General features: G+C 42.6%; 58 non-coding genes across 58 annotated transcripts; all 58 read left to right on the plus strand.

The window, feature by feature from the left end:
* Positions 1-28: 28 nt before the first annotated feature.
* LOC145561410 (5S ribosomal RNA) lies at positions 29-147 on the plus strand. Its single transcript, XR_014093957.1, has one exon. It is a non-coding gene; the product is annotated as a 5S ribosomal RNA (ribosomal RNA).
* A 199-nt stretch (positions 148-346) lies between these two features.
* LOC145561317 (5S ribosomal RNA) lies at positions 347-465 on the plus strand. The gene has a single exon (XR_014093868.1). It is a non-coding gene; the product is annotated as a 5S ribosomal RNA (ribosomal RNA).
* A 198-nt stretch (positions 466-663) lies between these two features.
* LOC145561601 (5S ribosomal RNA) lies at positions 664-782 on the plus strand. The gene has a single exon (XR_014094140.1). It is a non-coding gene; the product is annotated as a 5S ribosomal RNA (ribosomal RNA).
* A 198-nt stretch (positions 783-980) lies between these two features.
* On the plus strand, positions 981-1099 carry LOC145561602 (5S ribosomal RNA). Its single transcript, XR_014094141.1, has one exon. It is a non-coding gene; the product is annotated as a 5S ribosomal RNA (ribosomal RNA).
* Positions 1100-1297: 198 nt separating this feature from the next.
* Positions 1298-1416, plus strand: LOC145560636 (5S ribosomal RNA). Its single transcript, XR_014093256.1, has one exon. It is a non-coding gene; the product is annotated as a 5S ribosomal RNA (ribosomal RNA).
* A 199-nt stretch (positions 1417-1615) lies between these two features.
* On the plus strand, positions 1616-1734 carry LOC145561310 (5S ribosomal RNA). Its single transcript, XR_014093862.1, has one exon. It is a non-coding gene; the product is annotated as a 5S ribosomal RNA (ribosomal RNA).
* Positions 1735-1932: 198 nt separating this feature from the next.
* LOC145561433 (5S ribosomal RNA) lies at positions 1933-2051 on the plus strand. The gene has a single exon (XR_014093978.1). It is a non-coding gene; the product is annotated as a 5S ribosomal RNA (ribosomal RNA).
* Positions 2052-2249: 198 nt separating this feature from the next.
* On the plus strand, positions 2250-2368 carry LOC145560638 (5S ribosomal RNA). The gene has a single exon (XR_014093258.1). It is a non-coding gene; the product is annotated as a 5S ribosomal RNA (ribosomal RNA).
* A 199-nt stretch (positions 2369-2567) lies between these two features.
* Positions 2568-2686, plus strand: LOC145561603 (5S ribosomal RNA). Its single transcript, XR_014094142.1, has one exon. It is a non-coding gene; the product is annotated as a 5S ribosomal RNA (ribosomal RNA).
* A 198-nt stretch (positions 2687-2884) lies between these two features.
* LOC145560639 (5S ribosomal RNA) lies at positions 2885-3003 on the plus strand. Its single transcript, XR_014093259.1, has one exon. It is a non-coding gene; the product is annotated as a 5S ribosomal RNA (ribosomal RNA).
* A 199-nt stretch (positions 3004-3202) lies between these two features.
* On the plus strand, positions 3203-3321 carry LOC145561329 (5S ribosomal RNA). Its single transcript, XR_014093879.1, has one exon. It is a non-coding gene; the product is annotated as a 5S ribosomal RNA (ribosomal RNA).
* Positions 3322-3519: 198 nt separating this feature from the next.
* Positions 3520-3638, plus strand: LOC145561341 (5S ribosomal RNA). The gene has a single exon (XR_014093890.1). It is a non-coding gene; the product is annotated as a 5S ribosomal RNA (ribosomal RNA).
* Positions 3639-3837: 199 nt separating this feature from the next.
* On the plus strand, positions 3838-3956 carry LOC145561353 (5S ribosomal RNA). The gene has a single exon (XR_014093901.1). It is a non-coding gene; the product is annotated as a 5S ribosomal RNA (ribosomal RNA).
* A 198-nt stretch (positions 3957-4154) lies between these two features.
* On the plus strand, positions 4155-4273 carry LOC145561364 (5S ribosomal RNA). Its single transcript, XR_014093912.1, has one exon. It is a non-coding gene; the product is annotated as a 5S ribosomal RNA (ribosomal RNA).
* A 198-nt stretch (positions 4274-4471) lies between these two features.
* LOC145561376 (5S ribosomal RNA) lies at positions 4472-4590 on the plus strand. The gene has a single exon (XR_014093923.1). It is a non-coding gene; the product is annotated as a 5S ribosomal RNA (ribosomal RNA).
* Positions 4591-4789: 199 nt separating this feature from the next.
* On the plus strand, positions 4790-4908 carry LOC145561387 (5S ribosomal RNA). Its single transcript, XR_014093934.1, has one exon. It is a non-coding gene; the product is annotated as a 5S ribosomal RNA (ribosomal RNA).
* A 198-nt stretch (positions 4909-5106) lies between these two features.
* On the plus strand, positions 5107-5224 carry LOC145560761 (5S ribosomal RNA). The gene has a single exon (XR_014093374.1). It is a non-coding gene; the product is annotated as a 5S ribosomal RNA (ribosomal RNA).
* Positions 5225-5423: 199 nt separating this feature from the next.
* LOC145561400 (5S ribosomal RNA) lies at positions 5424-5542 on the plus strand. Its single transcript, XR_014093946.1, has one exon. It is a non-coding gene; the product is annotated as a 5S ribosomal RNA (ribosomal RNA).
* Positions 5543-5740: 198 nt separating this feature from the next.
* LOC145561411 (5S ribosomal RNA) lies at positions 5741-5859 on the plus strand. Its single transcript, XR_014093958.1, has one exon. It is a non-coding gene; the product is annotated as a 5S ribosomal RNA (ribosomal RNA).
* Positions 5860-6058: 199 nt separating this feature from the next.
* LOC145561423 (5S ribosomal RNA) lies at positions 6059-6177 on the plus strand. The gene has a single exon (XR_014093969.1). It is a non-coding gene; the product is annotated as a 5S ribosomal RNA (ribosomal RNA).
* A 198-nt stretch (positions 6178-6375) lies between these two features.
* LOC145561449 (5S ribosomal RNA) lies at positions 6376-6494 on the plus strand. The gene has a single exon (XR_014093993.1). It is a non-coding gene; the product is annotated as a 5S ribosomal RNA (ribosomal RNA).
* A 198-nt stretch (positions 6495-6692) lies between these two features.
* LOC145561435 (5S ribosomal RNA) lies at positions 6693-6811 on the plus strand. The gene has a single exon (XR_014093980.1). It is a non-coding gene; the product is annotated as a 5S ribosomal RNA (ribosomal RNA).
* Positions 6812-7009: 198 nt separating this feature from the next.
* Positions 7010-7128, plus strand: LOC145561447 (5S ribosomal RNA). Its single transcript, XR_014093991.1, has one exon. It is a non-coding gene; the product is annotated as a 5S ribosomal RNA (ribosomal RNA).
* Positions 7129-7326: 198 nt separating this feature from the next.
* LOC145560640 (5S ribosomal RNA) lies at positions 7327-7445 on the plus strand. Its single transcript, XR_014093260.1, has one exon. It is a non-coding gene; the product is annotated as a 5S ribosomal RNA (ribosomal RNA).
* A 199-nt stretch (positions 7446-7644) lies between these two features.
* On the plus strand, positions 7645-7763 carry LOC145561604 (5S ribosomal RNA). The gene has a single exon (XR_014094143.1). It is a non-coding gene; the product is annotated as a 5S ribosomal RNA (ribosomal RNA).
* A 198-nt stretch (positions 7764-7961) lies between these two features.
* LOC145560713 (5S ribosomal RNA) lies at positions 7962-8080 on the plus strand. Its single transcript, XR_014093335.1, has one exon. It is a non-coding gene; the product is annotated as a 5S ribosomal RNA (ribosomal RNA).
* Positions 8081-8279: 199 nt separating this feature from the next.
* LOC145561458 (5S ribosomal RNA) lies at positions 8280-8398 on the plus strand. The gene has a single exon (XR_014094002.1). It is a non-coding gene; the product is annotated as a 5S ribosomal RNA (ribosomal RNA).
* A 197-nt stretch (positions 8399-8595) lies between these two features.
* Positions 8596-8714, plus strand: LOC145561470 (5S ribosomal RNA). The gene has a single exon (XR_014094013.1). It is a non-coding gene; the product is annotated as a 5S ribosomal RNA (ribosomal RNA).
* A 199-nt stretch (positions 8715-8913) lies between these two features.
* LOC145561483 (5S ribosomal RNA) lies at positions 8914-9032 on the plus strand. The gene has a single exon (XR_014094025.1). It is a non-coding gene; the product is annotated as a 5S ribosomal RNA (ribosomal RNA).
* A 198-nt stretch (positions 9033-9230) lies between these two features.
* Positions 9231-9349, plus strand: LOC145561494 (5S ribosomal RNA). The gene has a single exon (XR_014094037.1). It is a non-coding gene; the product is annotated as a 5S ribosomal RNA (ribosomal RNA).
* Positions 9350-9548: 199 nt separating this feature from the next.
* On the plus strand, positions 9549-9667 carry LOC145561506 (5S ribosomal RNA). Its single transcript, XR_014094048.1, has one exon. It is a non-coding gene; the product is annotated as a 5S ribosomal RNA (ribosomal RNA).
* Positions 9668-9865: 198 nt separating this feature from the next.
* LOC145560762 (5S ribosomal RNA) lies at positions 9866-9983 on the plus strand. The gene has a single exon (XR_014093375.1). It is a non-coding gene; the product is annotated as a 5S ribosomal RNA (ribosomal RNA).
* Positions 9984-10182: 199 nt separating this feature from the next.
* Positions 10183-10301, plus strand: LOC145561518 (5S ribosomal RNA). Its single transcript, XR_014094060.1, has one exon. It is a non-coding gene; the product is annotated as a 5S ribosomal RNA (ribosomal RNA).
* Positions 10302-10499: 198 nt separating this feature from the next.
* On the plus strand, positions 10500-10618 carry LOC145561529 (5S ribosomal RNA). The gene has a single exon (XR_014094071.1). It is a non-coding gene; the product is annotated as a 5S ribosomal RNA (ribosomal RNA).
* Positions 10619-10817: 199 nt separating this feature from the next.
* On the plus strand, positions 10818-10936 carry LOC145561541 (5S ribosomal RNA). Its single transcript, XR_014094082.1, has one exon. It is a non-coding gene; the product is annotated as a 5S ribosomal RNA (ribosomal RNA).
* A 199-nt stretch (positions 10937-11135) lies between these two features.
* LOC145561390 (5S ribosomal RNA) lies at positions 11136-11254 on the plus strand. Its single transcript, XR_014093937.1, has one exon. It is a non-coding gene; the product is annotated as a 5S ribosomal RNA (ribosomal RNA).
* Positions 11255-11452: 198 nt separating this feature from the next.
* LOC145561552 (5S ribosomal RNA) lies at positions 11453-11571 on the plus strand. Its single transcript, XR_014094093.1, has one exon. It is a non-coding gene; the product is annotated as a 5S ribosomal RNA (ribosomal RNA).
* Positions 11572-11770: 199 nt separating this feature from the next.
* Positions 11771-11889, plus strand: LOC145561563 (5S ribosomal RNA). The gene has a single exon (XR_014094104.1). It is a non-coding gene; the product is annotated as a 5S ribosomal RNA (ribosomal RNA).
* A 199-nt stretch (positions 11890-12088) lies between these two features.
* On the plus strand, positions 12089-12207 carry LOC145561574 (5S ribosomal RNA). The gene has a single exon (XR_014094115.1). It is a non-coding gene; the product is annotated as a 5S ribosomal RNA (ribosomal RNA).
* A 199-nt stretch (positions 12208-12406) lies between these two features.
* Positions 12407-12525, plus strand: LOC145561586 (5S ribosomal RNA). Its single transcript, XR_014094126.1, has one exon. It is a non-coding gene; the product is annotated as a 5S ribosomal RNA (ribosomal RNA).
* A 199-nt stretch (positions 12526-12724) lies between these two features.
* On the plus strand, positions 12725-12843 carry LOC145561391 (5S ribosomal RNA). Its single transcript, XR_014093938.1, has one exon. It is a non-coding gene; the product is annotated as a 5S ribosomal RNA (ribosomal RNA).
* A 198-nt stretch (positions 12844-13041) lies between these two features.
* Positions 13042-13160, plus strand: LOC145561598 (5S ribosomal RNA). The gene has a single exon (XR_014094137.1). It is a non-coding gene; the product is annotated as a 5S ribosomal RNA (ribosomal RNA).
* Positions 13161-13359: 199 nt separating this feature from the next.
* On the plus strand, positions 13360-13478 carry LOC145561610 (5S ribosomal RNA). The gene has a single exon (XR_014094148.1). It is a non-coding gene; the product is annotated as a 5S ribosomal RNA (ribosomal RNA).
* A 198-nt stretch (positions 13479-13676) lies between these two features.
* Positions 13677-13795, plus strand: LOC145561621 (5S ribosomal RNA). Its single transcript, XR_014094159.1, has one exon. It is a non-coding gene; the product is annotated as a 5S ribosomal RNA (ribosomal RNA).
* A 199-nt stretch (positions 13796-13994) lies between these two features.
* Positions 13995-14113, plus strand: LOC145561634 (5S ribosomal RNA). Its single transcript, XR_014094171.1, has one exon. It is a non-coding gene; the product is annotated as a 5S ribosomal RNA (ribosomal RNA).
* A 200-nt stretch (positions 14114-14313) lies between these two features.
* Positions 14314-14432, plus strand: LOC145561393 (5S ribosomal RNA). Its single transcript, XR_014093939.1, has one exon. It is a non-coding gene; the product is annotated as a 5S ribosomal RNA (ribosomal RNA).
* A 198-nt stretch (positions 14433-14630) lies between these two features.
* On the plus strand, positions 14631-14749 carry LOC145561646 (5S ribosomal RNA). Its single transcript, XR_014094182.1, has one exon. It is a non-coding gene; the product is annotated as a 5S ribosomal RNA (ribosomal RNA).
* A 199-nt stretch (positions 14750-14948) lies between these two features.
* LOC145561424 (5S ribosomal RNA) lies at positions 14949-15067 on the plus strand. Its single transcript, XR_014093970.1, has one exon. It is a non-coding gene; the product is annotated as a 5S ribosomal RNA (ribosomal RNA).
* A 199-nt stretch (positions 15068-15266) lies between these two features.
* On the plus strand, positions 15267-15385 carry LOC145561605 (5S ribosomal RNA). Its single transcript, XR_014094144.1, has one exon. It is a non-coding gene; the product is annotated as a 5S ribosomal RNA (ribosomal RNA).
* A 198-nt stretch (positions 15386-15583) lies between these two features.
* Positions 15584-15702, plus strand: LOC145561658 (5S ribosomal RNA). Its single transcript, XR_014094193.1, has one exon. It is a non-coding gene; the product is annotated as a 5S ribosomal RNA (ribosomal RNA).
* Positions 15703-15900: 198 nt separating this feature from the next.
* Positions 15901-16019, plus strand: LOC145561669 (5S ribosomal RNA). The gene has a single exon (XR_014094204.1). It is a non-coding gene; the product is annotated as a 5S ribosomal RNA (ribosomal RNA).
* A 199-nt stretch (positions 16020-16218) lies between these two features.
* LOC145561606 (5S ribosomal RNA) lies at positions 16219-16337 on the plus strand. Its single transcript, XR_014094145.1, has one exon. It is a non-coding gene; the product is annotated as a 5S ribosomal RNA (ribosomal RNA).
* A 198-nt stretch (positions 16338-16535) lies between these two features.
* Positions 16536-16654, plus strand: LOC145561680 (5S ribosomal RNA). Its single transcript, XR_014094215.1, has one exon. It is a non-coding gene; the product is annotated as a 5S ribosomal RNA (ribosomal RNA).
* Positions 16655-16852: 198 nt separating this feature from the next.
* LOC145560641 (5S ribosomal RNA) lies at positions 16853-16971 on the plus strand. Its single transcript, XR_014093261.1, has one exon. It is a non-coding gene; the product is annotated as a 5S ribosomal RNA (ribosomal RNA).
* Positions 16972-17170: 199 nt separating this feature from the next.
* Positions 17171-17289, plus strand: LOC145561607 (5S ribosomal RNA). Its single transcript, XR_014094146.1, has one exon. It is a non-coding gene; the product is annotated as a 5S ribosomal RNA (ribosomal RNA).
* Positions 17290-17487: 198 nt separating this feature from the next.
* Positions 17488-17606, plus strand: LOC145560543 (5S ribosomal RNA). Its single transcript, XR_014093168.1, has one exon. It is a non-coding gene; the product is annotated as a 5S ribosomal RNA (ribosomal RNA).
* Positions 17607-17804: 198 nt separating this feature from the next.
* On the plus strand, positions 17805-17923 carry LOC145560554 (5S ribosomal RNA). Its single transcript, XR_014093179.1, has one exon. It is a non-coding gene; the product is annotated as a 5S ribosomal RNA (ribosomal RNA).
* Positions 17924-18121: 198 nt separating this feature from the next.
* On the plus strand, positions 18122-18240 carry LOC145560565 (5S ribosomal RNA). Its single transcript, XR_014093190.1, has one exon. It is a non-coding gene; the product is annotated as a 5S ribosomal RNA (ribosomal RNA).
* Positions 18241-18437: the final 197 nt, after the last annotated feature.

The following is an 18437-nucleotide window of genomic DNA, read 5'->3' on the forward strand; positions in this document are numbered from 1 at the left end:
TAAATACAAAATAGCGCAATAAGTAAATGGGTGCGATCATACCAGCACTAATGCATCGGATCCCATCAGAACTCCGCAGTTAAGCGTGCTTGGGCGAGAGTAGTACTAGGATGGGTGACCTCCTGGGAAGTCCTCGTGTTGCACCCCTTTTTTGCCGAATTCGTAATTTTTATTTGTTTTCGGTTATTTTGAGATGGGAAATGGTTTGGGACGCGTAGATCTCAAAAAAATAACCAATTTGAAAAAAAAAATGTTTAATTCGGACGATCGGGCACAAAGTTACGGCATTTCGAAGGAAATCAGGGGCTGGAAAGGGTATAAATACAAAATAGCGCAATAAGTAAATGGGTGCGATCATACCAGCACTAATGCACCGGATCCCATCAGAACTCCGCAGTTAAGCGTGCTTGGGCGAGAGTAGTACTAGGATGGGTGACCTCCTGGGAAGTCCTCGTGTTGCACCCCTTTTTTGCCGAATTCGTAATTTTTATTTGTTTTCGGTTATTTTGAGATGGGAAATGGTTTGGGACGCGTAGATCTCAAAAAATAACCAATTTGAAAAAAAAAATGTTTAATTCGGACGATCGGGCACAAAGTTACGGCATTTCGAAGGAAATCAGGGGCTGGAAAGGGTATAAATACAAAATAGCGCAATAAGTAAATGGGTGCGATCATACCATCACTAATGCACCGGATCCCATCAGAACTCCGCAGTTAAGCGTGCTTGGGCGAGAGTAGTACTAGGATGGGTGACCTCCTGGGAAGTCCTCGTGTTGCACCCCTTTTTTGCCGAATTCGTAATTTTTATTTGTTTTCGGTTATTTTGAGATGGGAAATGGTTTGGGACGCGTAGATCTCAAAAAATAACCAATTTGAAAAAAAAAATGTTTAATTCGGACGATCGGGCACAAAGTTACGGCATTTCGAAGGAAATCAGGGGCTGGAAAGGGTATAAATACAAAATAGCGCAATAAGTAAATGGGTGCGATCATACCATCACTAATGCACCGGATCCCATCAGAACTCCGCAGTTAAGCGTGCTTGGGCGAGAGTAGTACTAGGATGGGTGACCTCCTGGGAAGTCCTCGTGTTGCACCCCTTTTTTGCCGAATTCGTAATTTTTATTTGTTTTCGGTTATTTTGAGATGGGAAATGGTTTGGGACGCGTAGATCTCAAAAAATAACCAATTTGAAAAAAAAAATGTTTAATTCGGACGATCGGGCACAAAGTTACGGCATTTCGAAGGAAATCAGGGGCTGGAAAGGGTATAAATACAAAATAGCGCAATAAGTAAATGGGTGCGATCATACCAGCACTAATGCACCGGATCCCATCAGAACTCCGCAGTTAAGCGTGCTTGGGCGAGAGTAGTACTAGGATGGGTGACCTCCTGGGAAGTCCTCGTGGTTCACCCCTTTTTTGCCGAATTCGTAATTTTTATTTGTTTTCGGTTATTTTGAGATGGGAAATGGTTTGGGACGCGTAGATCTCAAAAAAATAACCAATTTGAAAAAAAAAATGTTTAATTCGGACGATCGGGCACAAAGTTACGGCATTTCGAAGGAAATCAGGGGCTGGAAAGGGTATAAATACAAAATAGCGCAATAAGTAAATGGGTGCGATCATACCAGCACTAATGCACCGGATCCCATCAGAACTCCGCAGTTAAGCGTGCTTGGGCGAGAGTAGTACTAGGATGGGTGACCTCCTGGGAAATCCTCGTGTTGCACCCCTTTTTTGCCGAATTCGTAATTTTTATTTATTTTCGGTTATTTTGAGATGGGAAATGGTTTGGGACGCGTAGATCTCAAAAAATAACCAATTTGAAAAAAAAAATGTTTAATTCGGACGATCGGGCACAAAGTTACGGCATTTCGAAGGAAATCAGGGGCTGGAAAGGGTATAAATACAAAATAGCGCAATAAGTAAATGGGTGCGATCATACCAGCACTAATGCAACGGATCCCATCAGAACTCCGCAGTTAAGCGTGCTTGGGCGAGAGTAGTACTAGGATGGGTGACCTCCTGGGAAGTCCTCGTGTTGCACCCCTTTTTTGCCGAATTCGTAATTTTTATTTGTTTTCGGTTATTTTGAGATGGGAAATGGTTTGGGACGCGTAGATCTCAAAAAATAACCAATTTGAAAAAAAAAATGTTTAATTCGGACGATCGGGCACAAAGTTACGGCATTTCGAAGGAAATCAGGGGCTGGAAAGGGTATAAATACAAAATAGCGCAATAAGTAAATGGGTGCGATCATACCAGCACTAATGCACCGGATCCCATCAGAACTCCGCAGTTAAGCGTGCTTGGGCGAGAGTAGTACTAGGATGGGTGACCTCCTGGGAAGTCCTCGTGGTTCACCCCTTTTTTGCCGAATTCGTAATTTTTATTTGTTTTCGGTTATTTTGAGATGGGAAATGGTTTGGGACGCGTAGATCTCAAAAAAATAACCAATTTGAAAAAAAAAATGTTTAATTCGGACGATCGGGCACAAAGTTACGGCATTTCGAAGGAAATCAGGGGCTGGAAAGGGTATAAATACAAAATAGCGCAATAAGTAAATGGGTGCGATCATACCATCACTAATGCACCGGATCCCATCAGAACTCCGCAGTTAAGCGTGCTTGGGCGAGAGTAGTACTAGGATGGGTGACCTCCTGGGAAGTCCTCGTGTTGCACCCCTTTTTTGCCGAATTCGTAATTTTTATTTGTTTTCGGTTATTTTGAGATGGGAAATGGTTTGGGACGCGTAGATCTCAAAAAATAACCAATTTGAAAAAAAAAATGTTTAATTCGGACGATCGGGCACAAAGTTACGGCATTTCGAAGGAAATCAGGGGCTGGAAAGGGTATAAATACAAAATAGCGCAATAAGTAAATGGGTGCGATCATACCAGCACTAATGCACCGGATCCCATCAGAACTCCGCAGTTAAGCGTGCTTGGGCGAGAGTAGTACTAGGATGGGTGACCTCCTGGGAAGTCCTCGTGGTTCACCCCTTTTTTGCCGAATTCGTAATTTTTATTTGTTTTCGGTTATTTTGAGATGGGAAATGGTTTGGGACGCGTAGATCTCAAAAAAATAACCAATTTGAAAAAAAAAATGTTTAATTCGGACGATCGGGCACAAAGTTACGGCATTTCGAAGGAAATCAGGGGCTGGAAAGGGTATAAATACAAAATAGCGCAATAAGTAAATGGGTGCGATCATACCAGCACTAATGCACCGGATCCCATCAGAACTCCGCAGTTAAGCGTGCTTGGGCGAGAGTAGTACTAGGATGGGTGACCTCCTGGGAAGTCCTCGTGTTGCACCCCTTTTTTGCCGAATTCGTAATTTTTATTTATTTTCGGTTATTTTGAGATGGGAAATGGTTTGGGACGCGTAGATCTCAAAAAATAACCAATTTGAAAAAAAAAATGTTTAATTCGGACGATTGGGCACAAAGTTACGGCATTTCGAAGAAAATCAGGGGCTGGAAAGGGTATAAATACAAAATAGCGCAATAAGTAAATGGGTGCGATCATACCAGCACTAATGCACCGGATCCCATCAGAACTCCGCAGTTAAGCGTGCTTGGGCGAGAGTAGTACTAGGATGGGTGACCTCCTGGGAAGTCCTCGTGTTGCACCCCTTTTTTGCCGAATTCGTAATTTTTATTTGTTTTCGGTTATTTTGAGATGGGAAATGGTTTGGGACGCGTAGATCTCAAAAAAATAACCAATTTGAAAAAAAAAATGTTTAATTCGGACGATCGGGCACAAAGTTACGGCATTTCGAAGGAAATCAGGGGCTGGAAAGGGTATAAATACAAAATAGCGCAATAAGTAAATGGGTGCGATCATACCAGCACTAATGCACCGGATCCCATCAGAACTCCGCAGTTAAGCGTGCTTGGGCGAGAGTAGTACTAGGATGGGTGACCTCCTGGGAAGTCCTCGTGTTGCACCCCTTTTTTGCCGAATTCGTAATTTTTATTTGTTTTCGGTTATTTTGAGATGGGAAATGGTTTGGGACGCGTAGATCTCAAAAAATAACCAATTTGAAAAAAAAAATGTTTAATTCGGACGATCGGGCACAAAGTTACGGCATTTCGAAGGAAATCAGGGGCTGGAAAGGGTATAAATACAAAATAGCGCAATAAGTAAATGGGTGCGATCATACCAGCACTAATGCACCGGATCCCATCAGAACTCCGCAGTTAAGCGTGCTTGGGCGAGAGTAGTACTAGGATGGGTGACCTCCTGGGAAGTCCTCGTGTTGCACCCCTTTTTTGCCGAATTCGTAATTTTTATTTGTTTTCGGTTATTTTGAGATGGGAAATGGTTTGGGACGCGTAGATCTCAAAAAATAACCAATTTGAAAAAAAAAATGTTTAATTCGGACGATCGGGCACAAAGTTACGGCATTTCGAAGGAAATCAGGGGCTGGAAAGGGTATAAATACAAAATAGCGCAATAAGTAAATGGGTGCGATCATACCAGCACTAATGCACCGGATCCCATCAGAACTCCGCAGTTAAGCGTGCTTGGGCGAGAGTAGTACTAGGATGGGTGACCTCCTGGGAAGTCCTCGTGTTGCACCCCTTTTTTGCCGAATTCGTAATTTTTATTTGTTTTCGGTTATTTTGAGATGGGAAATGGTTTGGGACGCGTAGATCTCAAAAAAATAACCAATTTGAAAAAAAAAATGTTTAATTCGGACGATCGGGCACAAAGTTACGGCATTTCGAAGGAAATCAGGGGCTGGAAAGGGTATAAATACAAAATAGCGCAATAAGTAAATGGGTGCGATCATACCAGCACTAATGCACCGGATCCCATCAGAACTCCGCAGTTAAGCGTGCTTGGGCGAGAGTAGTACTAGGATGGGTGACCTCCTGGGAAGTCCTCGTGTTGCACCCCTTTTTTGCCGAATTCGTAATTTTTATTTGTTTTCGGTTATTTTGAGATGGGAAATGGTTTGGGACGCGTAGATCTCAAAAAATAACCAATTTGAAAAAAAAAATGTTTAATTCGGACGATCGGGCACAAAGTTACGGCATTTCGAAGGAAATCAGGGGCTGGAAAGGGTATAAATACAAAATAGCGCAATAAGTAAATGGATGGATCATACCAGCACTAATGCACCGGATCCCATCAGAACTCCGCAGTTAAGCGTGCTTGGGCGAGAGTAGTACTAGGATGGGTGACCTCCTGGGAAGTCCTCGTGTTGCACCCCTTTTTTGCCGAATTCGTAATTTTTATTTGTTTACGGTTATTTTGAGATGGGAAATGGTTTGGGACGCGTAGATCTCAAAAAAATAACCAATTTGAAAAAAAAAATGTTTAATTCGGACGATCGGGCACAAAGTTACGGCATTTCGAAGGAAATCAGGGGCTGGAAAGGGTATAAATACAAAATAGCGCAATAAGTAAATGGGTGCGATCATACCAGCACTAATGCACCGGATCCCATCAGAACTCCGCAGTTAAGCGTGCTTGGGCGAGAGTAGTACTAGGATGGGTGACCTCCTGGGAAGTCCTCGTGTTGCACCCCTTTTTTGCCGAATTCGTAATTTTTATTTGTTTTCGGTTATTTTGAGATGGGAAATGGTTTGGGACGCGTAGATCTCAAAAAATAACCAATTTGAAAAAAAAAATGTTTAATTCGGACGATCGGGCACAAAGTTACGGCATTTCGAAGGAAATCAGGGGCTGGAAAGGGTATAAATACAAAATAGCGCAATAAGTAAATGGGTGCGATCATACCAGCACTAATGCACCGGATCCCATCAGAACTCCGCAGTTAAGCGTGCTTGGGCGAGAGTAGTACTAGGATGGGTGACCTCCTGGGAAGTCCTCGTGTTGCACCCCTTTTTTGCCGAATTCGTAATTTTTATTTGTTTTCGGTTATTTTGAGATGGGAAATGGTTTGGGACGCGTAGATCTCAAAAAAATAACCAATTTGAAAAAAAAAATGTTTAATTCGGACGATCGGGCACAAAGTTACGGCATTTCGAAGGAAATCAGGGGCTGGAAAGGGTATAAATACAAAATAGCGCAATAAGTAAATGGGTGCGATCATACCAGCACTAATGCACCGGATCCCATCAGAACTCCGCAGTTAAGCGTGCTTGGGCGAGAGTAGTACTAGGATGGGTGACCTCCTGGGAAGTCCTCGTGTTGCACCCCTTTTTTGCCGAATTCGTAATTTTTATTTGTTTTCGGTTATTTTGAGATGGGAAATGGTTTGGGACGCGTAGATCTCAAAAAATAACCAATTTGAAAAAAAAAATGTTTAATTCGGACGATCGGGCACAAAGTTACGGCATTTCGAAGGAAATCAGGGGCTGGAAAGGGTATAAATACAAAATAGCGCAATAAGTAAATGGGTGCGATCATACCAGCACTAATGCACCGGATCCCATCAGAACTCCGCAGTTAAGCGTGCTTGGGCGAGAGTAGTACTAGGATGGGTGACCTCCTGGGAAGTCCTCATGTTGCACCCCTTTTTTGCCGAATTCGTAATTTTTATTTGTTTTCGGTTATTTTGAGATGGGAAATGGTTTGGGACGCGTAGATCTCAAAAAATAACCAATTTGAAAAAAAAAATGTTTAATTCGGACGATCGGGCACAAAGTTACGGCATTTCGAAGGAAATCAGGGGCTGGAAAGGGTATAAATACAAAATAGCGCAATAAGTAAATGGGTGCGATCATACCAGCACTAATGCACCGGATCCCATCAGAACTCCGCAGTTAAGCGTGCTTGGGCGAGAGTAGTACTAGGATGGGTGACCTCCTGGGAAGTCCTCGTGTTGCACCCCTTTTTTGCCGAATTCGTAATTTTTATTTGTTTTCGGTTATTTTGAGATGGGAAATGGTTTGGGACGCGTAGATCTCAAAAAATAACCAATTTGAAAAAAAAAATGTTTAATTCGGACGATCGGGCACAAAGTTACGGCATTTCGAAGGAAATCAGGGGCTGGAAAGGGTATAAATACAAAATAGCGCAATAAGTAAATGGGTGCGATCATACCAGCACTAATGCACCGGATCCCATCAGAACTCCGCAGTTAAGCGTGCTTGGGCGAGAGTAGTACTAGGATGGGTGACCTCCTGGGAAGTCCTCGTGTTGCACCCCTTTTTTGCCGAATTCGTAATTTTTATTTGTTTTCGGTTATTTTGAGATGGGAAATGGTTTGGGACGCGTAGATCTCAAAAAATAACCAATTTGAAAAAAAAAATGTTTAATTCGGACGATCGGGCACAAAGTTACGGCATTTCGAAGGAAATCAGGGGCTGGAAAGGGTATAAATACAAAATAGCGCAATAAGTAAATGGGTGCGATCATACCAGCACTAATGCACCGGATCCCATCAGAACTCCGCAGTTAAGCGTGCTTGGGCGAGAGTAGTACTAGGATGGGTGACCTCCTGGGAAGTCCTCGTGGTTCACCCCTTTTTTGCCGAATTCGTAATTTTTATTTGTTTTCGGTTATTTTGAGATGGGAAATGGTTTGGGACGCGTAGATCTCAAAAAAATAACCAATTTGAAAAAAAAAATGTTTAATTCGGACGATCGGGCACAAAGTTACGGCATTTCGAAGGAAATCAGGGGCTGGAAAGGGTATAAATACAAAATAGCGCAATAAGTAAATGGGTGCGATCATACCATCACTAATGCACCGGATCCCATCAGAACTCCGCAGTTAAGCGTGCTTGGGCGAGAGTAGTACTAGGATGGGTGACCTCCTGGGAAGTCCTCGTGTTGCACCCCTTTTTTGCCGAATTCGTAATTTTTATTTGTTTTCGGTTATTTTGAGATGGGAAATGGTTTGGGACGCGTAGATCTCAAAAAATAACCAATTTGAAAAAAAAAATGTTTAATTCGGACGATCGGGCACAAAGTTACGGCATTTCGAAGGAAATCAGGGGCTGGAAAGGGTATAAATACAAAATAGCGCAATAAGTAAATGGGTGCGATCACACCAGCACTAATGCACCGGATCCCATCAGAACTCCGCAGTTAAGCGTGCTTGGGCGAGAGTAGTACTAGGATGGGTGACCTCCTGGGAAGTCCTCGTGGTTCACCCCTTTTTTGCCGAATTCGTAATTTTTATTTGTTTTCGGTTATTTTGAGATGGGAAATGGTTTGGGACGCGTAGATCTCAAAAAAATAACCAATTTGAAAAAAAAAATGTTTAATTCGGACGATCGGGCACAAAGTTACGGCATTTCGAAGGAAATCAGGGGCTGGAAAGGGTATAAATACAAAATAGCGCAATAAGTAAATGGGTGCGATCATACCAGCACTAATGCACCGGATCCCATCAGAACTCCGCAGTTAAGCGTGCTTGGGCGAGAGTAGTACTAGGATGGGTGACCTCCTGGGAAGTCCTCGTGTTGCACCCCTTTTTTGCCGAATTCGTAATTTTTATTTATTTTCGGTTATTTTGAGATGGGAAATGGTTTGGGACGCGTAGATCTCAAAAAATAACCAATTTGAAAAAAAAATGTTTAATTCGGACGATCGGGCACAAAGTTACGGCATTTCGAAGGAAATCAGGGGCTGGAAAGGGTATAAATACAAAATAGCGCAATAAGTAAATGGGTGCGATCATACCAGCACTAATGCACCGGATCCCATCAGAACTCCGCAGTTAAGCGTGCTTGGGCGAGAGTAGTACTAGGATGGGTGACCTCCTGGGAAGTCCTCGTGTTGCACCCCTTTTTTGCCGAATTCGTAATTTTTATTTGTTTTCGGTTATTTTGAGATGGGAAATGGTTTGGGACGCGTAGATCTCAAAAAAATAACCAATTTGAAAAAAAAAATGTTTAATTCGGACGATCGGGCACAAAGTTACGGCATTTCGAAGGAAATCAGGGGCTGGAAAGGGTATAAATACAAAATAGCGCAATAAGTAAATGGGTGCGATCATACCAGCACTAATGCACCGGATCCCATCAGAACTCCGCAGTTAAGCGTGCTTGGGCGAGAGTAGTACTAGGATGGGTGACCTCCTGGGAAGTCCTCGTGTTGCACCCCTTTTTTGCCGAATTCGTAATTTTTATTTGTTTTCGGTTATTTTGAGATGGGAAATGGTTTGGGACGCGTAGATCTCAAAAAATAACCAATTTGAAAAAAAAAATGTTTAATTCGGACGATCGGGCACAAAGTTACGGCATTTCGAAGGAAATCAGGGGCTGGAAAGGGTATAAATACAAAATAGCGCAATAAGTAAATGGGTGCGATCATACCAGCACTAATGCACCGGATCCCATCAGAACTCCGCAGTTAAGCGTGCTTGGGCGAGAGTAGTACTAGGATGGGTGACCTCCTGGGAAGTCCTCGTGTTGCACCCCTTTTTTGCCGAATTCGTAATTTTTATTTGTTTTCGGTTATTTTGAGATGGGAAATGGTTTGGGACGCGTAGATCTCAAAAAAATAACCAATTTGAAAAAAAAAATGTTTAATTCGGACGATCGGGCACAAAGTTACGGCATTTCGAAGGAAATCAGGGGCTGGAAAGGGTATAAATACAAAATAGCGCAATAAGTAAATGGGTGCGATCATACCAGCACTAATGCACCGGATCCCATCAGAACTCCGCAGTTAAGCGTGCTTGGGCGAGAGTAGTACTAGGATGGGTGACCTCCTGGGAAGTCCTCGTGTTGCACCCCTTTTTTGCCGAATTCGTAATTTTTATTTGTTTTCGGTTATTTTGAGATGGGAAATGGTTTGGGACGCGTAGATCTCAAAAAATAACCAATTTGAAAAAAAAAATGTTTAATTCGGACGATCGGGCACAAAGTTACGGCATTTCGAAGGAAATCAGGGGCTGGAAAGGGTATAAATACAAAATAGCGCAATAAGTAAATGGATGGATCATACCAGCACTAATGCACCGGATCCCATCAGAACTCCGCAGTTAAGCGTGCTTGGGCGAGAGTAGTACTAGGATGGGTGACCTCCTGGGAAGTCCTCGTGTTGCACCCCTTTTTTGCCGAATTCGTAATTTTTATTTGTTTACGGTTATTTTGAGATGGGAAATGGTTTGGGACGCGTAGATCTCAAAAAAATAACCAATTTGAAAAAAAAAATGTTTAATTCGGACGATCGGGCACAAAGTTACGGCATTTCGAAGGAAATCAGGGGCTGGAAAGGGTATAAATACAAAATAGCGCAATAAGTAAATGGGTGCGATCATACCAGCACTAATGCACCGGATCCCATCAGAACTCCGCAGTTAAGCGTGCTTGGGCGAGAGTAGTACTAGGATGGGTGACCTCCTGGGAAGTCCTCGTGTTGCACCCCTTTTTTGCCGAATTCGTAATTTTTATTTGTTTTCGGTTATTTTGAGATGGGAAATGGTTTGGGACGCGTAGATCTCAAAAAATAACCAATTTGAAAAAAAAAATGTTTAATTCGGACGATCGGGCACAAAGTTACGGCATTTCGAAGGAAATCAGGGGCTGGAAAGGGTATAAATACAAAATAGCGCAATAAGTAAATGGGTGCGATCATACCAGCACTAATGCACCGGATCCCATCAGAACTCCGCAGTTAAGCGTGCTTGGGCGAGAGTAGTACTAGGATGGGTGACCTCCTGGGAAGTCCTCGTGTTGCACCCCTTTTTTGCCGAATTCGTAATTTTTATTTGTTTTCGGTTATTTTGAGATGGGAAATGGTTTGGGACGCGTAGATCTCAAAAAAATAACCAATTTGAAAAAAAAAATGTTTAATTCGGACGATCGGGCACAAAGTTACGGCATTTCGAAGGAAATCAGGGGCTGGAAAGGGTATAAATACAAAATAGCGCAATAAGTAAATGGGTGCGATCATACCAGCACTAATGCACCGGATCCCATCAGAACTCCGCAGTTAAGCGTGCTTGGGCGAGAGTAGTACTAGGATGGGTGACCTCCTGGGAAGTCCTCGTGTTGCACCCCTTTTTTGCCGAATTCGTAATTTTTATTTGTTTTCGGTTATTTTGAGATGGGAAATGGTTTGGGACGCGTAGATCTCAAAAAAATAACCAATTTGAAAAAAAAAATGTTTAATTCGGACGATCGGGCACAAAGTTACGGCATTTCGAAGGAAATCAGGGGCTGGAAAGGGTATAAATACAAAATAGCGCAATAAGTAAATGGGTGCGATCATACCAGCACTAATGCACCGGATCCCATCAGAACTCCGCAGTTAAGCGTGCTTGGGCGAGAGTAGTACTAGGATGGGTGACCTCCTGGGAAGTCCTCGTGTTGCTCCCCTTTTTTGCCGAATTCGTAATTTTTATTTATTTTCGGTTATTTTGAGATGGGAAATGGTTTGGGACGCGTAGATCTCAAAAAATAACCAATTTGAAAAAAAAAATGTTTAATTCGGACGATCGGGCACAAAGTTACGGCATTTCGAAGGAAATTAGGGGCTGGAAAGGGTATAAATACAAAATAGCGCAATAAGTAAATGGGTGCGATCATACCAGCACTAATGCACCGGATCCCATCAGAACTCCGCAGTTAAGCGTGCTTGGGCGAGAGTAGTACTAGGATGGGTGACCTCCTGGGAAGTCCTCGTGTTGCACCCCTTTTTTGCCGAATTCGTAATTTTTATTTGTTTTCGGTTATTTTGAGATGGGAAATGGTTTGGGACGCGTAGATCTCAAAAAAATAACCAATTTGAAAAAAAAAATGTTTAATTCGGACGATCGGGCACAAAGTTACGGCATTTCGAAGGAAATCAGGGGCTGGAAAGGGTATAAATACAAAATAGCGCAATAAGTAAATGGGTGCGATCATACCAGCACTAATGCACCGGATCCCATCAGAACTCCGCAGTTAAGCGTGCTTGGGCGAGAGTAGTACTAGGATGGGTGACCTCCTGGGAAGTCCTCGTGTTGCACCCCTTTTTTGCCGAATTCGTAATTTTTATTTGTTTACGGTTATTTTGAGATGGGAAATGGTTTGGGACGCGTAGATCTCAAAAAAATAACCAATTTGAAAAAAAAAATGTTTAATTCGGACGATCGGGCACAAAGTTACGGCATTTCGAAGGAAATCAGGGGCTGGAAAGGGTATAAATACAAAATAGCGCAATAAGTAAATGGGTGCGATCATACCAGCACTAATGCACCGGATCCCATCAGAACTCCGCAGTTAAGCGTGCTTGGGCGAGAGTAGTACTAGGATGGGTGACCTCCTGGGAAGTCCTCGTGTTGCACCCCTTTTTTGCCGAATTCGTAATTTTTATTTGTTTTCGGTTATTTTGAGATGGGAAATGGTTTGGGACGCGTAGATCTCAAAAAAATAACCAATTTGAAAAAAAAAATGTTTAATTCGGACGATCGGGCACAAAGTTACGGCATTTCGAAGGAAATCAGGGGCTGGAAAGGGTATAAATACAAAATAGCGCAATAAGTAAATGGGTGCGATCATACCAGCACTAATGCACCGGATCCCATCAGAACTCCGCAGTTAAGCGTGCTTGGGCGAGAGTAGTACTAGGATGGGTGACCTCCTGGGAAGTCCTCGTGTTGCACCCCTTTTTTGCCGAATTCGTAATTTTTATTTGTTTTCGGTTATTTTGAGATGGGAAATGGTTTGGGACGCGTAGATCTCAAAAAAATAACCAATTTGAAAAAAAAAATGTTTAATTCGGACGATCGGGCACAAAGTTACGGCATTTCGAAGGAAATCAGGGGCTGGAAAGGGTATAAATACAAAATAGCGCAATAAGTAAATGGGTGCGATCATACCAGCACTAATGCACCGGATCCCATCAGAACTCCGCAGTTAAGCGTGCTTGGGCGAGAGTAGTACTAGGATGGGTGACCTCCTGGGAAGTCCTCGTGTTGCTCCCCTTTTTTGCCGAATTCGTAATTTTTATTTATTTTCGGTTATTTTGAGATGGGAAATGGTTTGGGACGCGTAGATCTCAAAAAATAACCAATTTGAAAAAAAAAATGTTTAATTCGGACGATCGGGCACAAAGTTACGGCATTTCGAAGGAAATTAGGGGCTGGAAAGGGTATAAATACAAAATAGCGCAATAAGTAAATGGGTGCGATCATACCAGCACTAATGCACCGGATCCCATCAGAACTCCGCAGTTAAGCGTGCTTGGGCGAGAGTAGTACTAGGATGGGTGACCTCCTGGGAAGTCCTCGTGTTGCACCCCTTTTTTGCCGAATTCGTAATTTTTATTTGTTTTCGGTTATTTTGAGATGGGAAATGGTTTGGGACGCGTAGATCTCAAAAAAATAACCAATTTGAAAAAAAAAATGTTTAATTCGGACGATCGGGCACAAAGTTACGGCATTTCGAAGGAAATCAGGGGCTGGAAAGGGTATAAATACAAAATAGCGCAATAAGTAAATGGGTGCGATCATACCAGCACTAATGCACCGGATCCCATCAGAACTCCGCAGTTAAGCGTGCTTGGGCGAGAGTAGTACTAGGATGGGTGACCTCCTGGGAAGTCCTCGTGTTGCACCCCTTTTTTGCCGAATTCGTAATTTTTATTTGTTTTCGGTTATTTTGAGATGGGAAATGGTTTGGGACGCGTAGATCTCAAAAAATAACCAATTTGAAAAAAAAAATGTTTAATTCGGACGATCGGGCACAAAGTTACGGCATTTCGAAGGAAATTAGGGGCTGGAAAGGGTATAAATACAAAATAGCGCAATAAGTAAATGGGTGCGATCATACCAGCACTAATGCACCGGATCCCATCAGAACTCCGCAGTTAAGCGTGCTTGGGCGAGAGTAGTACTAGGATGGGTGACCTCCTGGGAAGTCCTCGTGTTGCACCCCTTTTTTGCCGAATTCGTAATTTTTATTTATTTTCGGTTATTTTGAGATGAGAAATGGTTTGGGACGCGTAGATCTCAAAAAAATAACCAATTTGAAAAAAAAAATGTTTAATTCGGACGATCGGGCACAAAGTTACGGCATTTCGAAGGAAATCAGGGGCTGGAAAGGGTATAAATACAAAATAGCGCAATAAGTAAATGGGTGCGATCATACCAGCACTAATGCACCGGATCCCATCAGAACTCCGCAGTTAAGCGTGCTTGGGCGAGAGTAGTACTAGGATGGGTGACCTCCTGGGAAGTCCTCGTGTTGCACCCCTTTTTTGCCGAATTCGTAATTTTTATTTGTTTTCGGTTATTTTGAGATGGGAAATGGTTTGGGACGCGTAGATCTCAAAAAAATAACCAATTTGAAAAAAAAAAATGTTTAATTCGGACGATCGGGCACAAAGTTACGGCATTTCGAAGGAAATCAGGGGCTGGAAAGGGTATAAATACAAAATAGCGCAATAAGTAAATGGGTGCGATCATACCAGCACTAATGCACCGGATCCCATCAGAACTCCGCAGTTAAGCGTGCTTGGGCGAGAGTAGTACTAGGATGGGTGACCTCCTGGGAAGTCCTCGTGTTGCTCCCCTTTTTTGCCGAATTCGTAATTTTTATTTATTTTCGGTTATTTTGAGATGGGAAATGGTTTGGGACGCGTAGATCTCAAAAAATAACCAATTTGAAAAAAAAAATGTTTAATTCGGACGATCGGGCACAAAGTTACGGCATTTCGAAGGAAATTAGGGGCTGGAAAGGGTATAAATACAAAATAGCGCAATAAGTAAATGGGTGCGATCATACCAGCACTAATGCACCGGATCCCATCAGAACTCCGCAGTTAAGCGTGCTTGGGCGAGAGTAGTACTAGGATGGGTGACCTCCTGGGAAGTCCTCGTGTTGCACCCCTTTTTTGCCGAATTCGTAATTTTTATTTGTTTTCGGTTATTTTGAGATGGGAAATGGTTTGGGACGCGTAGATCTCAAAAAAATAACCAATTTGAAAAAAAAAATGTTTAATTCGGACGATCGGGCACAAAGTTACGGCATTTCGAAGGAAATCAGGGGCTGGAAAGGGTATAAATACAAAATAGCGCAATAAGTAAATGGGTGCGATCATACCAGCACTAATGCACCGGATCCCATCAGAACTCCGCAGTTAAGCGTGCTTGGGCGAGAGTAATACTAGGATGGGTGACCTCCTGGGAAGTCCTCGTGTTGCACCCCTTTTTTGCCGAATTCGTAATTTTTATTTGTTTTCGGTTATTTTGAGATGGGAAATGGTTTGGGACGCGTAGATCTCAAAAAAATAACCAATTTGAAAAAAAAAATGTTTAATTCGGACGATCGGGCACAAAGTTACGGCATTTCGAAGGAAATCAGGGGCTGGAAAGGGTATAAATACAAAATAGCGCAATAAGTAAATGGGTGCGATCATACCATCACTAATGCACCGGATCCCATCAGAACTCCGCAGTTAAGCGTGCTTGGGCGAGAGTAGTACTAGGATGGGTGACCTCCTGGGAAGTCCTCGTGTTGCACCCCTTTTTTGCCGAATTCGTAATTTTTATTTGTTTTCGGTTATTTTGAGATGGGAAATGGTTTGGGACGCGTAGATCTCAAAAAATAACCAATTTGAAAAAAAAAATGTTTAATTCGGACGATCGGGCACAAAGTTACGGCATTTCGAAGGAAATCAGGGGCTGGAAAGGGTATAAATACAAAATAGCGCAATAAGTAAATGGGTGCGATCATACCAGCACTAATGCACCGGATCCCATCAGAACTCCGCAGTTAAGCGTGCTTGGGCGAGAGTAGTACTAGGATGGGTGACCTCCTGGGAAGTCCTCGTGTTGCACCCCTTTTTTGCCGAATTCGTAATTTTTATTTGTTTTCGGTTATTTTGAGATGGGAAATGGTTTGGGACGCGTAGATCTCAAAAAATAACCAATTTGAAAAAAAAAATGTTTAATTCGGACGATCGGGCACAAAGTTACGGCATTTCGAAGGAAATCAGGGGCTGGAAAGGGTATAAATACAAAATAGCGCAATAAGTAAATGGGTGCGATCATACCAGCACTAATGCACCGGATCCCATCAGAACTCCGCAGTTAAGCGTGCTTGGGCGAGAGTAGTACTAGGATGGGTGACCTCCTGGGAAGTCCTCGTGTTGCACCCCTTTTTTGCCGAATTCGTAATTTTTATTTGTTTTCGGTTATTTTGAGATGGGAAATGGTTTGGGACGCGTAGATCTCAAAAAAATAACCAATTTGAAAAAAAAAATGTTTAATTCGGACGATCGGGCACAAAGTTACGGCATTTCGAAGGAAATCAGGGGCTGGAAAGGGTATAAATACAAAATAGCGCAATAAGTAAATGGGTGCGATCATACCATCACTAATGCACCGGATCCCATCAGAACTCCGCAGTTAAGCGTGCTTGGGCGAGAGTAGTACTAGGATGGGTGACCTCCTGGGAAGTCCTCGTGTTGCACCCCTTTTTTGCCGAATTCGTAATTTTTATTTGTTTTCGGTTATTTTGAGATGGGAAATGGTTTGGGACGCGTAGATCTCAAAAAATAACCAATTTGAAAAAAAAAATGTTTAATTCGGACGATCGGGCACAAAGTTACGGCATTTCGAAGGAAATCAGGGGCTGGAAAGGGTATAAATACAAAATAGCGCAATAAGTAAATGGGTGCGATCATACCAGCACTAATGCACCGGATCCCATCAGAACTCCGCAGTTAAGCGTGCTTGGGCGAGAGTAGTACTAGGATGGGTGACCTCCTGGGAAGTCCTCGTGTTGCACCCCTTTTTTGCCGAATTCGTAATTTTTATTTGTTTTCGGTTATTTTGAGATGGGAAATGGTTTGGGACGCGTAGATCTCAAAAAATAACCAATTTGAAAAAAAAAATGTTTAATTCGGACGATCGGGCACAAAGTTACGGCATTTCGAAGGAAATCAGGGGCTGGAAAGGGTATAAATACAAAATAGCGCAATAAGTAAATGGGTGCGATCATACCAGCACTAATGCACCGGATCCCATCAGAACTCCGCAGTTAAGCGTGCTTGGGCGAGAGTAGTACTAGGATGGGTGACCTCCTGGGAAGTCCTCGTGGTTCACCCCTTTTTTGCCGAATTCGTAATTTTTATTTGTTTTCGGTTATTTTGAGATGGGAAATGGTTTGGGACGCGTAGATCTCAAAAAAATAACCAATTTGAAAAAAAAAATGTTTAATTCGGACGATCGGGCACAAAGTTACGGCATTTCGAAGGAAATCAGGGGCTGGAAAGGGTATAAATACAAAATAGCGCAATAAGTAAATGGGTGCGATCATACCATCACTAATGCACCGGATCCCATCAGAACTCCGCAGTTAAGCGTGCTTGGGCGAGAGTAGTACTAGGATGGGTGACCTCCTGGGAAGTCCTCGTGTTGCACCCCTTTTTTGCCGAATTCGTAATTTTTATTTGTTTTCGGTTATTTTGAGATGGGAAATGGTTTGGGACGCGTAGATCTCAAAAAATAACCAATTTGAAAAAAAAAATGTTTAATTCGGACGATCGGGCACAAAGTTACGGCATTTCGAAGGAAATCAGGGGCTGGAAAGGGTATAAATACAAAATAGCGCAATAAGTAAATGGGTGCGATCATACCAGCACTAATGCACCGGATCCCATCAGAACTCCGCAGTTAAGCGTGCTTGGGCGAGAGTAGTACTAGGATGGGTGACCTCCTGGGAAGTCCTCGTGTTGCACCCCTTTTTTGCCGAATTCGTAATTTTTATTTGTTTTCGGTTATTTTGAGATGGGAAATGGTTTGGGACGCGTAGATCTCAAAAAATAACCAATTTGAAAAAAAAAATGTTTAATTCGGACGATCGGGCACAAAGTTACGGCATTTCGAAGGAAATCAGGGGCTGGAAAGGGTATAAATACAAAATAGCGCAATAAGTAAATGGGTGCGATCATACCAGCACTAATGCACCGGATCCCATCAGAACTCCGCAGTTAAGCGTGCTTGGGCGAGAGTAGTACTAGGATGGGTGACCTCCTGGGAAGTCCTCGTGTTGCACCCCTTTTTTGCCGAATTCGTAATTTTTATTTATTTTCGGTTATTTTGAGATGGGAAATGGTTTGGGACGCGTAGATCTCAAAAAATAACCAATTTGAAAAAAAAAATGTTTAATTCGGACGATCGGGCACAAAGTTACGGCATTTCGAAGGAAATTAGGGGCTGGAAAGGGTATAAATACAAAATAGCGCAATAAGTAAATGGGTGCGATCATACCAGCACTAATGCACCGGATCCCATCAGAACTCCGCAGTTAAGCGTGCTTGGGCGAGAGTAGTACTAGGATGGGTGACCTCCTGGGAAGTCCTCGTGTTGCACCCCTTTTTTGCCGAATTCGTAATTTTTATTTGTTTTCGGTTATTTTGAGATGGGAAATGGTTTGGGACGCGTAGATCTCAAAAAAATAACCAATTTGAAAAAAAAAATGTTTAATTCGGACGATCGGGCACAAAGTTACGGCATTTCGAAGGAAATCAGGGGCTGGAAAGGGTATAAATACAAAATAGCGCAATAAGTAA

Source organism: Chenopodium album, chromosome 9, assembly GCF_948465745.1.
Source record: "Chenopodium album chromosome 9, dcCheAlbu1.1, whole genome shotgun sequence".
Taxonomy (NCBI): Eukaryota; Viridiplantae; Streptophyta; class Magnoliopsida; order Caryophyllales; family Amaranthaceae; genus Chenopodium; species Chenopodium album.